Consider the following 17,785-nt stretch of genomic DNA (forward strand, 5'->3'; position numbering starts at 1 on the left):
CTTCCTCTTCTCCTTCTCCTTTTTCTTCATTTTCTTTATACTCTTATGTTTCTATTATGGGTATTTGTCAACAAGAATGGGAAAATAAATGAACCCTATTTCATCCACAAGACGATCACCATCTCCTGCAGAACAGATAGTATTAATATTTCAGTGCATAAACTCTTTCCTGTTCCATGCTGCTCTGTGTTCAATTTCCACTTCTTAGATCTGAATACCGTTAGTAGGAGTCTCAATATGCTTAAGGATATCCTCATGGTCTTCAAGAAAGTGAAAATAAAAATATTGTTAATTAATGCTTAACTTTCATCATTTTGAAATGCACGCCTCATTGTTGACAAAACTCAATGTCTGCCCCTGCTGTCACTTCCCACCCAAAGCAAAGGAACTTTACAATCCAAGTGCTTAAATCCCTGTAATAATAGTCACATGTTGCCTAATACTATAACAAAGAGAATATGAAGTGTTAACAGAAAGATACATTGACAGGTCTGTAGGACTTTTGTTGCCTTTAGATGTTATTTATTTATAGATGTTTATATCTTAGAAAATCAAATCTAAGTGTAAACTAGCAAAACAAAGTGAGTTACCTCTAATTTTGGAAAAAAATACATTCTCAGAATATATGGCTATATGTAATGAAATATCACATGGCAGTAAATATTATATTAATATCAATAATTTCCTTGCAACGTTAAAAAACTCCAACATGGTCTTCATTTCTATGAAATCTGTTTTCAAATTTTTGCTGAACAAGTAATATATGTTGTATGGTGGTTTTAAACTTTCATTTTGGGTGCTGAATAAAGCAGTTTCATGGAATTTGTACAAACCACCTGGCAGAAAATAATTACACCCACTTAAGATGAAACCAGCAATGCTTTTCTTTTTTTAAAATTTGCACCAAAGAAAGAGCCCTGCCAAGAACTGAAGGTATTTATCCCATAGATGGATAAAACCAAATACTCGGATTCCAAGGTTATGTTGACCAAGAGTTATGGTTGTATTAGGAGTTAAGAAATGACTGAAGTCATTTTACAAGGAAAATATTCTGTATGCTCAACGATTTCCCACAAGGTAAGGCACTTATTGATTTGTTATCTGTATCATTAAGGAATACCTGTTGGTGAAATTGGAGACAAGTGCTTCAAAAAAGCCATTTCTACTATTTTTTGGAAGAAGACAATCATAGAACAAAATATGCACGACTGTTTCAAATCCCAGCCCACATATTACCTCTGAAAGGGGCCCTACATGACCTAAGCCTGACTTCCTTGAGTAGAATCACTTTCAAATATGTTGAGTCAGAAACTACTAAGGCAAACGCAAATGATTCCATGAACAGTCTAGCAAGATCTGCGAGACCGCCAAAGGGTGGCCAGTAGGAGAAAACAAGACAAAGATGTGAGAGGAATTGGACTCTCCGACGTTGTTAGTTCCAATGCATGAGAAATAAATGGAAACAAAACCAATAGGGTCTTCCTAATTCCAAATTTTTATATGTTAAGTTTTATAAGATCATGACTCCTTGAATGGAGTTATCTTTAAGTTATCTTGGCATATCAGAAGTTTGAATATCTACAAAAACACTCTAGTCACCACAAAACTTAAGTGAGTACTTTTTAAAGAAATATTTAACTCAGGGCCGGGTGCAGTGTCTCACGCCTGTAATCCCAACACTTTGGGAGGTTGAGGCGGGCAGATCACCTGAGGTCAGGAGTTCGAGACCAGCCTAGCCAGCATGGTGAAACCCCATCTCTACTAAAAAAATACAAAAATTAGCTGGGCATGGTGATGAATGCCTGTAGTCCCAGTTACTTGAGAGGCTAAGGCACGAGAACCACGTGAACACGGGAGGCGGAGTTTGCGGTAAGCCAAGACCGTACCACTGCACTCCAGCCTGGGCAGCAGAGTGAGACTCCATCTAAAAACAAACAAACAAACAAACAAACAAACAAATTACATCTGACAGTTAATCGTCAAAATAAAATTAATTTCCTTTTATGTGTTATCATTTAAGATGATTTTAAACTTTTTTCTTACTCAATTCTAATCTATTTTATTTAGTTACGATTACAACCACATTAGGTTGTAAAGCTGTCAATCAAAAGTGTTTTGTATCTTATACTTTTTGGTAAGCTTTTTGTGAACTTGTTTGGAAAACATACCATTCTTAATAATATTGTGTTCTGGAAATAAATATTTTCTTCTACGCAAATGACTCTGAGTTGGACCTCAGGGGCATTGCACATGAACATTCATAAACTAGGACCCTACCAGGCTCCTGAGTGATGCATCAAGCATGCAGCCAGACTGTGAGCTATCGCAGGCTGTACATGACACCAGGGCTCCAGATTGACCTATCTATAACTACTTGACACTTTCCCCATGCATATCCACCATATCACACATTCTTCAATAAATCATCAGAATACACGAATCTTGAATGCAAAGTTTTGAAATCTATCTCAGAATTCACATGCTTCAGGTAATGTCTCCTTTAAACTGTAAATTACTTCAAGCTTAAATTAAAACGATTAAGAAAATGTTTTAAAATCTTTTTTTTACAACCACCAACACTCATTTTCTTTTCAATATTGATTAACGTTCTGAAGTAGGATGCTTTTAACAGACTTCCAATATTACGTTATGACAGATTTTTATGACACCAGAGGCACCATATTTTAAAAAGATTTTGTCATGTTTTCTGATTTAGGTCTTTAGTTGTTCAGAACTCAAATGAATCAATTTGAGTATGTGTAAAATTACGGAATTATGGCTCTTCCACAAATAATTATGGCTAAAATATACTAACACAAGTTGGTTAATATTATATAAATGCATGAATTTTTAAATGACATGTCCTGTCATTTTTAAAAGCTGTGATGATCTAATTCTAACTAATTTCCCACATGATCACAAAGAGCTCAAGGTATTTTTATCCATAAGTATTTAATTTTGTGTGTGTGCATTTCCACAATATTGTGCATTCTTTAATAAATTATCAGACTACATGAATCTTGCACAAAAAGTTTTGAAATAGCCATGTTTTTTTTTGTAGCACATTGCTGTAAATCAGTGCCCTTCTAGGTTATCTGTTTTTCATGTTCACAACTTTAAATTAAAGATGCTGTTCACTGCTTGCTAATACTTGAAACTACAGGAAGGAACTGCTATTCAACACCCATTATGTCTGGACAAATTTCTGCTACATTGCTTGTAGTAGATACTCATGGGTGTCTACTGAACAGACATTTCTTTCTTCTCTTTTCGTTTTTTGAAGGCTGATATTGTTTAATCAAATGCCCTGTCAAACACAGCTTTTTCTTAGCCCAGGGCATAAGGATAATGAGTCTTAGCCAAAGAAGAGAATCTCATTTCCCTTTCTTAAGTGACCAGTTTAGGAAAAGTCAGGAAAGGTTTTTATGGTTAAAGACATATAATGAAGTCTGAAGGAAGCAGTCTCTGCAAATAATTTTGCTGTCTTTTGAATTGAAATATATATATATATATTTGATGTAAATATCCAATGTGTATGGGTGCCCTACAAAACTAAGATTGACCACCACACTGAATTTGGTTTGGTTGTTGAGGCTGATAATTTTACATACACACTCAGACACACACACCAAGGAGGTATGAAAAATTTATTGCTTGCACAATGAGGCTTTTTAGGAAGGGCAGGGCGGGCTTCTCAAGTATCTAAAAATGGGTAACGCTTCCAGGAAAGACTGACTTGGGGCTTTTAATGTGATGAGGGGCTGGTGTTGGTACACTTCCGGCTGTCATCCAAGGAGGGAGGACCCACGCTTGTGTACCCAGTTGCCCTGATGGGAGGTGGAAGAGAAAAAGGTGGGGCTGAAGCCTGGACGCTATCTGCAGTCAAACATTAGAGAAATGGAATGCAGGCCAGGTGTGGTGGCTCACATCTATAATCCCGGCACTTTGGGAGGCTAAGGCAGGAAGACTGCTGGAGACCACGAGTTCAAGACCAGCCTGGGAAACTTAGCAAGATCTTCTCTTTACAAATAATAAATATAAAAAAAAATTAGCTTGGCATGGTGGTGTAAGCCTGTAGTCCCACCTACTTCAGAGGCTGAGGTGGGGGGGGAGATTGTTTGAGTCCAGGGGGTCAAGGCTGCAGGGAGCTATGATTGCAGCACTGTTCTCCAGCCTGGGCAACAGACTGAGACCCTGTCAGAACTGTCAGAAAGAAATAAAAGAAGAGAGAGAGAGAAAGAAAGAGAGAAAGAAAGAAAGAAAGAAAAAGAAAAAGGAAGGAAGAAAGGGAAGAAAAAAAGGAGGGAGGGAAGGAAGGAAGGAAAGGAGGGTGGGAGGGGGAGAGAGAAAGAAAGAAAGAGGAAGGAAGGGAAGGAAGAAAAAAAGGAGGGAAGGAAGGAAGAAAGGAAGGAAAGGAGGGATGGAGGAGTCAAAGAAAGAAAGAAAGAAGAATGAAGGGAGGGAAGAAAAGAAGGAAGGAGGGAAGGAAGGAAGGGGGGGAGAGAGAAAAAAAGAAAGAAGAAAAAAAGAGAAGAAAGAGAAAAAGAGAGAGACAGAAAGAAAGAAGAAAAGAAAGAAAGAAAGAGAAAGGTGGATTCCAACCCTTTATTGCAGCCATGTACACAGATGCATGAAACCATGCTGACTGGATGTTCAGAAGCCATTAGGTGAACTGAACACCGTACACATAGAACACATAGTCACCACAGACATAGGACAAAACATGCTGAAAGGAGCTGAGAAGTGAGATAAAGAACCCAAGATAATGTCTCTGATTACCTCTGTGGATCTATTATATGAGATAAATAAGTGTCTCTATTACTGAAGTTGTTAGTCATTGGGTAATCTCTACTTGCATCAAATCGCATCCTAGGTTTTACACTATCATTTTTTTCACCTTGTCTTTTTCCATGCTTTCTTGATTTCAACATAAAGAGTGGCCACTTGTAATTGTGATGGACCCACAGTGATGCCAGCTCAGTTCATCTCTCCCTGCATTCCCCTGCTTGAAGGATGGCCCTTTGTAAGAAGAAGTGCAATTAAAATGTCTTGCTTGTGCAAACCGTCTTCTCCGTTTTTCCTCATTTTTATTTCTTTGGCTCTTTCAAGCTCACAAGAGTGTGGCTGACATCCTCCAAGTAATATTTTATTTCCTAATGCCTGTTTAACAACACAGTGAGTTATAAAAAGCAGACAAATTCAGAAAAAAATAAAGAAGAGAATTATGCAAGTAAGAAAAAGATATCAACCTATCTGGAGGTAAGATAGGTTTGTGTGTTGAAGAATCAAAGTTAATGAGTAGATACTGTTGGCACCCATACACATTGGATATTTACATCAAGTGCATGGCAAGCTTTATCTCAATATTTCAATGATATAATCTGTGATTTTAATTAAGATATCAGTAATGAGTAATTATATGTTTTCATGATATAAATATCATGATTATTTTGCAAGACACATTGTGCAAACTCATTACTAAGGAAATGATGGTTAAAAATAGGTATGGTAATTAATGATAAAAGTAGAAGTCACAAATTACTCCCATTGCTATTACAGATGGGTATGGCTGGTGGTGAGTTTAGTGGATAGACTTTCTACTTAACTCTTAGATGGTGAGTATAACTGATCCCTCAAGTGTTTGTCCTCTTACATCCAACTCTGCACTACGGAATCCAGGGAAAGTCTCATGTGCAATTTGAAAACAAGCCAAACCTGTTATGGTTCTGCAATGTACAGACCTGTTGCATGATGCATACCATTTATATTTAACACCTATATAGATGGAACCTGTGGCTACACGGAAAAATGGAGTGTTTATGAATTTGTGAGCACGAGACCCTTCCATCAACACACAGCTGGACGCATTGGGTTTTTAAAGTAGCTTCTTTAAAAAAGCTGCTCCTTGGCTCTTGGCAGTTTAGAGACCGGCCTGTCTGCCAATTTCATCTTTAGCTGACCACAAATATTGCACATTTTTCAAAGCATTGGAGAGGGTGGGGGGAGATGGTCAACATAGCAGAAACATAAGTTGCAGTTTGAATTAAAGCGTAGTTAGTAGATAATGATGACAGGTAGAGGAAGAACGGTTGGTGATGATTTGTCTCTCAGAAGCACAGTTGGGTGCACTGCTGTGCTGGGCAGTGAAATCCCAATTTGATATCCTGCAAGAACTGTACCCTGACAGCAGATGGTTAGATCACTGAGTGCAGAATCCACATTTCCATTTGCCTTTTGACTGTGGCAGGAAGAAAACAACTAAAGGCACACTTTGGGGAGTGAGTTTTATTTTCTGAGTCCTTAATTCTATTCAGTTATTATCATCATTTTTAACTTTTTTCAATAAAATAAATCCATGGGGCTGTGAGGCTGTATAATATTATAAGGAAACAGAATATTTCTTTGGTAGCCTGTGATGATTAAATATGAATTTATTTGTGATAAGCTTCCTGAAGGTTTAATCTGTCTCCCGGCATCTTACAGCAAAGTGCCTGAGAGAATCAGAGCTCTCATCTGAAGAGAAAAATGGAAAAGCTTACAGACATTACCTCTGTGGCAACCTGTCAGAACAGGAGTGTTTCTTGACTTTCAAACACTGTTCTTGTTCCCTTCTTGCTTATTTATCCTGCACACCCATGAGATAGAGCTTTAAGATAGGAAGAAAACTCTGCCTGGAGTTTTCTATCTGATGGTTTCTCCATTTCTTCCATCTTTCAATTATACAGCTATAATATTAGCACTGATACGGTTTGTGCAAACAATAAATGAGGCATGCTTTATTCGTGCATGTATAAATAAGTGAAGGAAATTGGCCAGCCTAGACTACTAGAATATTCCAGTCCTCCTCTGGCCACCACTCCCTAAATTAATGTTGGTTAATGTTGTTTTAATTAGAATTTTATCCTTCATCTTGATCTTCCTCTTTCTGATTAAATATGTTTCTAGTGAAATAAGTGACAAAGCAAACTTTGTAAAAATATCACTTAAAGTTGTAAAAAATCAAATGAAACATCCCTAAATGCAAGAGAAGGAAAATGATATATCTTGATTGGTCCATGTATTTGTGATATCCAGCCTGTTCCTTCACTATTTGTTGCTTTCATCCATGTGTGCTCACAATGCTATGAAAGTTTGGTAAGGAATTATTGTAAAGTGACAACCCCAGTTCGTAGAGCATTTTTTATTATATAACAATAAATACAAGAACCAAGAGAGCAGGTGTTAGTGCCTGGTTTTCGGGGCTGGATCTCCCTTTGAGCACACCCATCATGGAGACCAAGTCATAGTCAAGAAACAGTTGGTGAAAATACAGGAAGAGCAAGTCAGATAAATGAGTTGATCCTTATATCTTGGTAACCAATGCTGACTTATTTATCTTTCTTGATACTGAACCAGCAGATTAGGCTGCCTTCTCACAGAGAATCCACTTTCCCAAATTAAACGGCACATTCATCAAACATGGAGCCCACGTTTCGTGTGAGGTTCTGTATGATGGGTTTATCATATTATTCCTGGCATTGAATATGAGAGCTGAAATATACCTGGTGTCATGTAAGTATCTGATGAATAAAGGAAATATTTGGTGGACAGAGAAATTTACTTGAGCTGGAGGGTGACTTGGTAGAGAGAAGAATCATGGGGACTCTTATAGGCCAAGCTAAGGGGATTGTTCCTGATCCTACAGCAACAGGGGGAGACTAAAGGGTTTTATGCAGGGCATGCTACGGATTAGCAGCATTGCTCTAAGACTTCACAAAAGAGAAACAAGTATTTGTAGCGGTCAAGGCAAGAGAATCTAGCATCCGTATGAGTGAAGATGAACAGAAGAAATATATATATATATATATATATATATTTCTATAGCTTGGGGGTACAAGTTGTTTTTGGTTACATGGATAAATTGTGTAGTGGTAAAGTCTGAGATTTTAGTTTTTCTATGTGGTTTAGCTGCTAAAAGGAAGAGAGATCTGGAATCTGTAGAACAGAATGCAAGATCAAGTTGGGAGGTCCATTTTTGTCTTTGTTGCTTTTGACTTGATGGGAAATTCTTTTCGCTTTTAATTAAAAGTTTAGAAAGAAAATGGAAGGCATGTTTCTATGCCTCAGAGGATTTGGTTGGCCACATTAAAAGATGTGAACGATACTTTATATAAGTAAAAGAATAACCAGGGGAAAGTAGGTTACAGAGGACATTTCACGTAATTGTTGTAATATTGCTTCCACAGTTATAAGATGAGAGAAGACAGCACTTACAGTAACACAGACTAGCCTGGTGAAGTTTTACAATATTTTCAAGAAATCCAAGCCATTGATTCCCTTTCTTAGTGGCACTCATTTAAAAGCTGAGCCTGTTTTAAAAAGTATAGATAAACAACTGCTGAAGTTTCAGAATAATCACTTCCTAGGGGCCCTCTCCTTGCCATATTCCATTATAGCAATGGAGCCCCAACAGACATGTTAGTGCCCACACCTGCCTCGGAGAGAAACTAACTCAGATCAAATAATCCTAATCAATTTTGCTGAGCAAATTCAGCTCCAGACAGGCAAGTCTCTGCAGAAGCACAGCATGGTCCTTCTTCCTTATCTTTACTCAGGCACCAGCGCTCAGAATATTCTCTACCGGTTAGCATGCAGAATCATCTTTTTTCTTTTTTGTGCCCTACAGGTTGCTTCTTGTATTTATAAATGTTGCATCTGAAGACTCTCTTATGCAAAAAATAAACGCTGTTTACTCCCCTGTAGGCTAAGTCTGCAAAGACAGAACTATCAAAGGGCTCATCTGGAGACACATTCTACTAGCAATTAAGAGTTGACGACAGAGTTCAAAGCAGACGGGTGTCAGAGCCCAATAAAAACAGCTTGTACTTTCTGCTACTTTCTTTGAAAAGTTCCCCAGGATAATGGCTCCATGTCATTTGTAATTTTGATAGGCAATCCTCCTACTCCACGTTCTATCTGACACATCTCATGTATTAAATATCAAAACAGCAGGTCCTAGAGATAAAGACATTGGAGAATGCCATTTGAAAAACCATAAATTTTATAATATCAAGAGGCTTCAAAAAAAAAAAACAACCTCTTAAATCACACATACACACAGTCCTTAAAAATATGCTTTTCCAATGCTTAAACAAGGACTGATATGTACCTAGCAAAACCATGGACAAACTTCTGTAAAAGACATCTCTATGTGGACTCTTTAACCCTGGTGGGTGCATTTTGAAATTTAATATATACAGTGAAGAGCTACAAATAAGATATGCTTGTTGACTCTGCCAAATGGTAAGTGGAACTGATTTCTGGAGGTTTGATCCTAATTCTGTTTTTTTTTTGTTGTTGTTGTTTGTTTGTTTGTTTGTTTTCCAGGGCAGTATCAGATGGTTTCTATCGCGGGGGCAAGAAAGGAGTCATTTCACAATTCTGAAAGCCCATCATTTAGGGATGAGTCAATGATCATTTTTGCAGGGTGAGAATTTGGGGGATTGTTACGGGAGATTGCTCAACCAAGACAACACGTCAGCCCATTTTCATTCTGTCATACATTTCTTGAGGAGGAAAAAATGTGCAATTGAAGTGGAGAGATATATTTTACATCAACCCATTTTTACTGTGAGTTTATAATCTGCTAGACAATTTGTAGCATTATCTCGCTTCATCTTTTGTACAAATCTATTAACATTTTATTTCTTTTTAATCGGTTAGTAAATGGAGGTAGGTATAGAGGCATTCAGCAAATTAGTCAAAGGTGCAAAGTTACAGCATGTGAAGACATCAGCATAGGCAGCCTAATATCTTACCCACAAAGCCACTGACATTTTGCATCAGATGATTTTTTTGTGGTAGGGGTCACTCTTTGCATTGTAGGATGATTTGCAGCATTTCTGGCCTGCACACACTAGATGCCAGTAGCAATACCTCTCCCTCCTTAAAGATGTGACAAGTGGCGTGTCTTCAGACAGTGCCAGGTGTCATTGTGGGGGATGGGGGGGTGGGCAGGGGTGTGGAAAATACCCCAGGTTGATAATCATTGCATTGGTTCATTCAAGTAGACTAAAAATGAATGTAGTAGTCTCCAAAGTATCCTACCAAGACAGGAAGCATTGTCATCCCTGGGGAATTTCCTGGTGCCATGAATTCTCTGGCTGCATCTCAGACACACAATATCAGAATCTCTGGGACAGTGCCCAGAGATCTGTATTTTTTTCAAGCCCTCTAGATGCTCCTGATAGTCTCTCAAGTTTGGGAACAACTGTGTTAGAATCATATTCTATATAGCACCGCACACTAGCATTTTCAAGGGAAGAGAGAAGATGAAAAAGCAAAAGCAAAAAGAAAATGAGCCAGGCATCAGGTCTTAAACCTGTAATCCCAGCAGTTTGGGAGGCCAAAACAGGAGAGCTGCTTGAGGCTAGGAGTTTGAAACCAGCCTGGGCAACATAGCAAGACCCCATCTCTTAAAATAAAAATTAAAAAATAGCCAGATGTGGTGATGCATGGCTGCAGTCCCAGCTACGTGGGAGGTTGAGGCAGGAGGATTTCTTGAGCCAAGGAGTTGGAGACCACAATGAGCTGTGATCATGCCACTGCACTACAGCCTGGGTGGCAGAGCAAGACCCTGTCTCTAAAAAACAAAGAAAGAAAGAAGAGAGAGAGAGAGAGAAAGAAAGAAAGAAAAAGAAAGAAAGAAAGAAAAAGAAAGAAAGAAGAAAGAAAGGAAGAAAGAGAGAAGGAAAGGAAGAGAGAGAGAAAGAAAAGAAAGAAAGAGGAAGAAAGAGAAAGAAAGAGAAAAAGAAAGAGAAAAAAAATCAAACCAGTCCTTAAAAATCTCCAGAGATTGTTTCAGTTACCTGTAGGGAATATGTATTAGGTGAAATGAAGACTAAAATAAAGTCTCCGATTTATAACTCAGTGTGTTTCGGGCTCTTTATCTATAAACTGCAGTTCTAAGTTGCATGACTTGAGACATGCAAAGAGGCCTGGTTTACATTTTAGTTGGCTTTGATTGAAACAATTAGGAACTCTCTGAGTCATCTGCTTTTTCAAGGGAGGTACAGTACTCACTGGCTAGAAAAGCCTGTGCAATTTAATCTCTTACACAGCTCTCCTTTAGATAAATGACTAGACTACTGATAAGTGCAAAAAAGAAATAATTTCCAAATTGGTCCACAATGAAAAGGTGACTAAGTTTGCCTGATGGGAGGATGTATGAGTTTTATGTTGCTGCTATAAGAAATTACTGCAAACCCAGTGGCTTAAGAAACAGCATACATTGATCCTTTCATAGTTCTGGAGATTGGAAGTCTGAGATGAGTCTTAAGGGGTTAAATTCAAGGAGTCGGCTGGCTGGTTCTTTATGAAGATTCCAGGGAGAATCCATTCCCTGACTTTTCCAAATTCTGGAGTCTACTTTGACTCATGGTCTCTTCCTTTATCTTCAAAGCACATCATTCCATCTCTGCTTCTGTCACCAAATCTCCTCTCTTCTTTGACATTCTTGTCTATGTCTTATAAGGATCCATGTGATAAAAGTGAGACCACTTGGATAATTGAAGATGACCTCTCATCTTGACACCCTTAACTTGATCAGATCTGTGAAGGCTTTTGTCATGTAGGTGAACGTATTCGGATCCCAGAAGTCAAGAAGTGGATGTCTTTGAGGGACAAATGATCCAATCTATCACAGAAAGTCAGTTTTCATCCCTTTCCTAGAAGTCACCATGAGTTCAAGCCCAGCACCTGCAGTTTCCTCTGGAGTTCACTGTTGATCCAAGCTAGGCATGATGCATTTTGCTCCTAAGTCATGGTGCATTCTACTGCATCTTTCAGGAAAGTTAGATGTGCCATCCTTTGGAATAAGTATGTCATGCTCTCTTTCTGGCCACCACAGTCATAAATAAATGACAGACAGGGGCTAGGAAGAAGAAAGGAAGGAGTTGCTTGCTTTATGGTCGTAAAGGCATGTTAGTGATGCATTCCAAGGATGTGGCAACGATTATAATCAAAGGCATAGATGTGAGAACCTCCACCCTAATCATAGTTAGGCTATTTACTATCCCAAGCAAAGTGCTGTAATCTCCCTGGACTTTAATTCCCTCACAAGTAAGACAGGGATAAGAGTCACTTCAGGATGCTGTTGTAGTGATTTAATGAACTAATGAATGGAAAATCTTTAACAAGTTGTCTGCAACCTTGTAGGCACTCAAGGAATGATAATAATATTTTTCTAGGAATTTAAATGCCACCACCAGCTGTCATGTCTTTGCTGTTTATTATTCACAATTTATTATTAGCACACTGTTTTCAAGTGCCTTCTAAGTAGTAGGTCTCTGCGATAAAAATAGTAGCAAGATTTGGTGACTGAACACAACAGCTAAATTCCTAATTTAAAAAATCAGAGTAGATTTAATTAGGAAATATTCATGCACCAGTCATGTTCCATGGGCTTGTAATTGAACTGGGAGTAAAGGAAAATATGTAAACTGTCTTCCTGTATCGATTGCATGTCTCCAACAGCCGAGCTCACAAAGGGCTTTCTTCTTGGAATTACATTTGCCATAGGGGGATTTGGAGCTCATACTGTGCAAAAGTGTGCAACCAGCCTCCATTTCATCCTACAGACCACACCTACTTCAAGGGCAACATTTTATACACCCTAGGTGGAGAGGGAATTACTTTAAAATAAAACTTACATGTTTCCATGCAAAAAAGAAATGCAACTTCACATAAAAAAATCTGTAAAATTGCCATTATGGGGAAGAAAATAGATTTTTTTCTGTATTCCTTCACTATTTTATTTATTTTTTAATTAATTAATTAATTATTTTTGAGATGGCATCTCACTCTGTTGTCCAGGCTGGAGTGCAGTGGCACGATCTCAGCTCACTGCAACCTCCGCCTCCAGGGTTCAAGCAATTCTCCTGTCTCAGCCTCCTGAGTAGCTGGGACTACAGGCACTCGCCACCACACCCAGCTAATTTGACGGGGTTTTGCCATATTGGTCAGGCTGGTCTCAAACTCCTGACCTCAGGTGATCCACCCGCCTTGGACTCTCAAAGGGCTGGGATTATAGGCATGAGCCACCATGCCTGGCCTCATTCTTTTACTAAACCAACACTGCTCTATTAGTTTACACTTTTTATTATATTTATCATTAGCGTTGTTTATCTCATACTTTGCATAATGCGGATGATATAAGCCCTCTATGAAAAAAGGCATAAAGAGGAACTTAGTGATGGTAAAAATCTCCCAGTAGTCATTTTATTATTTATCCTCCTTGTCAACTTCTCCAATTATGGAGGACACTATTATAACATAAATTATCCAATGAAAAAATTATGACTTCACTTTCTTATGAATAGTGAGGCATTCCTCATTTTAAGAAATATGGATTAAGCACATACAAGTGCCCAGACTGTTTTAGATGTCAGGAACAGGAATAAGCAACTTGTTAGTTAGTTTTAAAGGGTAATTGGAATACTGAAGCATTCAGTCCATTTTTTGGCTTCCTTAGTAAATGTTGATGTATTGTTTCTAACATAAGCTCCTTTAGAGACTTGTTACTGTTTCTGCAGAAACAAAGCAAAGCAAAACCAAACAAAACAAAACAAAAACAATCAATGGACAATGAGATCTCTTTTTTAATTTTTTTTTCATTTTTATAATTTCCCTTTATATTCAAGGAGAAAGAGAACTTCAATTCGTTTATTTGTTATTGTCATTATTGCCTTATGTATCTGAAAGGTAAACCATATGATATTTTAAAAAATTCTTTAATTCCCCACATGAATTGCTAACAGGACTCCTTTTGTTTCTACCTACACAAAGACATTTTTGTTTTCTTTTAAACTTGTGGGAAATTTACATTCCTGAGGCAGTACCTCACTGCTAATCCTGGGCTGTTGGAATATTAGCATATTACTACAATGAAATATACTTTGGTCAAAAAGGAATCAACCAGGGCTCAGCCCAAATTATAGGTGAAACTTTGTAGTAGATTAATGCAATAAAATATTACATTGCAATCAAAATAAATCAGCCAGGAGATAGCATAAAACATACAAGAAACTTTGCAACATATTAAACAAGTTCAAACATATTACAAACAACGTAATATGCTTTAAGTTTAAAACTTAGATTAAAAAATATATATTTTTAAATAATATATACATATCCCAGCACTTTGGTAGGCTGAGGCAGGTGGATCTCTTGAGCCCAGGAGTTTGAGACCAGCCTGGGCACATGGCGAATCCCATCTCTACAAAAATATATGAAATTTAGCCAGGGATGGTGGTGTGCACCTATAGTCCCAGCAACGCTGGGTGGCTGAGGTGGGGAGATCATTTGAGCCTGGCGAGGTTGAGGCTACAGTGAGCCTTGATCATGCCACTGCACTGCAGCCTGGGAGACCGAGCAGGACCCTGTCTGAAAAAAAGAATATATGCATAAACCTTATCAAAATTAAAGCAACCACAAATTTAACAACCACAAATTTGGGGGGAGGTCCTTGCTTTAAGCCAAGAAGGCAAAGAAATGAAATGAAGGGGAAATCACAAGTAGTTATAACATATTGTCAAGGTGACATTTTTGTGAATGTGAGGTATAAGTAGAAGAAAGCAAAGGAAGATAAAGGAGAGATGAATGAAGAAAGGAGAAAAGAGAAAAGGAGAGAAGGGAGGGAGGGAAGGATGGGGGAAGGAAGGAAAGAAGGAGGAAGGGAGGAAGGGAGGGAGAGAGGGAAGGAGAAAGGGGGGCGAGAAAGAAGAAGAGGGAATGATTTACGTACTACAAATGAGAATATGTCATAAAGCAAGAATTATTATTAAATCATTTCCATATAATGAGTTGAAAGTAAGAGGGTGAGGAGTACTACAATGATTAAAACCACTAAGTGATGGAGATTTCGTTCTGAGAGACAAGATCACACCATGTTGTATAATTCTCCAGTTGGCTAGAAATTTGAGAAGCATGGCTCTGTTCAGAAATTCATTACAGTCCATGGATTGCAAATGTCACAGCAAAAGAAAAATTGTCTAAAGAAAGAGTGGGTTTGGATTAAAATGTTTTAACCACTTAGCTTGTGTGTGTGTGTGTCTGTGTGCAAGTTTCTCTCGTGTGCCCATTTTATTTCTGTTGATGCATATTATTTTATTGCATTGATATTATATTTATACACTGGTAAAAATCAAAGGATGGTATATTTATTATTTTTGTCTGACTTCCAAATTCAATTAATTGCAACTGTGCATATGTTTCATATTTTTGAACTTTTCACATTACAATTGACCTCGTTAAATATATAGAAATATTTAAATTTGTGTCTTAATTTCTGTGCTTATAACCTTTCCAATTAAACCTGAACATTTTCTAAATTTGTATTATTTGATGCATCCACTACACATATTGATGAAATATAATTTAAATATAAAGTGGCTTTTAAATTTTTATTTTTATTTTATGGTCCTTTCACTGCTAAAAAAAATATTTTACATTAATGCCATCATCAAATTATGGGGGAACAAATATTGAAAGTAATTTCTCTTTGGATTCATGTTTTAAATGTTGAGATCCCAAATAATGCAAATCTGAATATTTTAAACAGCCCCATGCGAGTCCTCATGTTCTATTTTGAGAAATCTGATAGACAAGCTGGTAATTACATTGGACACGGGCTTTCAATCAACTCAGGCTGCAAGCTGTGCTTCAATGATTCTCCAAGCACCATGATAATTAATCATCGACTTTAATATAAGATAATACCCTCAAAGCCCCCGGAGACAGCTAAGTATACATCAACCTCTTCCAGGGACGGGCTCCTCACTTTGAGAGCATAAACCTGTAATTGTTATCTTCTCGAAGTTTACAAGTGTGCCCTGTCAAAGGCCTCCCCCAAAGCAACATTTGATTTCTCCTTGGAGGAGACTGATTAATTACTGTTCATCGCCACCCCAATGAGTCATATCCCTAACCTGTAGGAAGAATCCATCAGTGGAATTGTAGTTACACATTCCATTGAAGCCACACTCAATTTGTGTAGACCAGGTTTAGCCTTTATCTTATCACAAGCTATCTGGCATAAAGATATTATTTAAAGTTATTCTTAATGTGGTGATGATGACAGAGAAAAAAATATACAACTGATAATAGCCCCAAGGTCTTTGCTGTGAGGAACAAGGGGATTCTGAGAATGGGGTGTCTGGAACAGCTGACATGCATCTTCATTAAATAATCATTATAATCGCAGGTTTGAAGGTGTCCATCCCTGAGCTCCAGTTAGCTAATTGCTGTCATTTGCTAAGTGCTTTTGTTGCCTGAGTTCAGAGGACAGATGCTCCCCCACCTGGGACAAAAACAGGCTAATTTGCAAAATCCCTTTTTAATAGCACATTTTTCTGTATGCCTGTAGTTATCTGTTTCTTTATTGGAACCCCAACATGCGAGTGTAGGTCCTAGACAGAAAGATGAGAGAGAACACCCTGATTTAAAGTATTTTCAAATAAAACAGTCTATCAAATAGAGGAGATTTGGAAAGCAAATTTCATTATGAAACCCCACATTATGAAAAGAATCACAAACATGGAGACACAGGTTTACAAACCAATATCAAAGTCAGGACTGTATTCCAACAACTCATCTCTGACAAGTGTGAATTTGCAAGCTTGTGCCTCATTCCTCTCCCAGAATATAATTCTGTCAATTTGTCTGTGTAGCCTTGGGTGTCACCTACATCTACCTCGTCCATCAAATAATAATTTTCTTCCCCAAAGTACCTATTATTTGTCAGGCTTTGTGGTGAGCAGTTTATATTTGCCACACACCTGGAAATGAAGATTGAAAAAAGTACTGATGTCATTTTCACCATCTTGACCTCCACACCACCCAGTGAGGGGGAGATAACAGGTATCATGCATACTCCATAAATGAGCAAGATATGTGTAGCTTCTGGATAGGTATGGAAGGCAGGAAGGGAGGGAAGGAGGAGAAAGAAAAAAGGCGGGAGGAAAAGAAACAGAGAGAGAGAGAGAGAACGAGGGAAGCAGAAAGAGGGAGGAAAGAAGAGAAGAAGAGACAGATGAAGGAAGGAAGGAGGAAAAAAGAAAGGATGGATAAAAGAAAACAGAAGGAAGGGAAAGAGAAAACGTGGGAGGAAAGGAGGGATGAAAGAAAGGAAGGAGGGAGGGGAAAATGAGGAAGGAAGGAAGGGAGGGAGGGGAGGGGGAGGAGGAGAAGAAGGAGAAGAAGAAGAAGGAGGAGGAAGAGGAGGGAAGGAGGAGGAGGAAATAGAAAGAAAGAGAAAGAAAGAAAAAGAAAGAAAGAAAGAGAAAGAAAGAGAGGGAGGGAGGGAGGAAGGGAGGAAAGAGGGAAGAAGGAAGGAAATCAAAAGGAAGGAATGTCAAAAGAAAATGGAAGGAAGGAAAGAAGGAAATTAAGGGGAGGGAAGAGAGAGGATGGGGAGGATGAAGAGAGGCTATAGGGAAGAGAGATATTTTTATATTACCAAAGGCTCACCTTGATTGTAAAACTGAGCCAAGATGGGAATTTTGGTTTCTTGTCTGCCATCAGTATGGTGTCCCCAAAGAAACAAAGAAATGGATAACAACAGACATACAGAGAAATGTGCTATTAAAAAGGGATTTTGCAATTTGGCCTGGTTTGGTTTGGGTTGGGGGAGCATCTGTTCTCTGAACTCAGGTAACAAAAGCACTTAGTAAATGACAGCAATTAGATAACTGAAGTTCAGGCATGGACACCTTCAAACCTGTGATTATAATGATTGTTTAATGAAGAG

Source organism: Pongo abelii, chromosome X (assembly GCF_028885655.2).
Source record: "Pongo abelii isolate AG06213 chromosome X, NHGRI_mPonAbe1-v2.0_pri, whole genome shotgun sequence".
In the NCBI taxonomy this organism is placed as follows: domain Eukaryota; kingdom Metazoa; phylum Chordata; class Mammalia; order Primates; family Hominidae; genus Pongo; species Pongo abelii.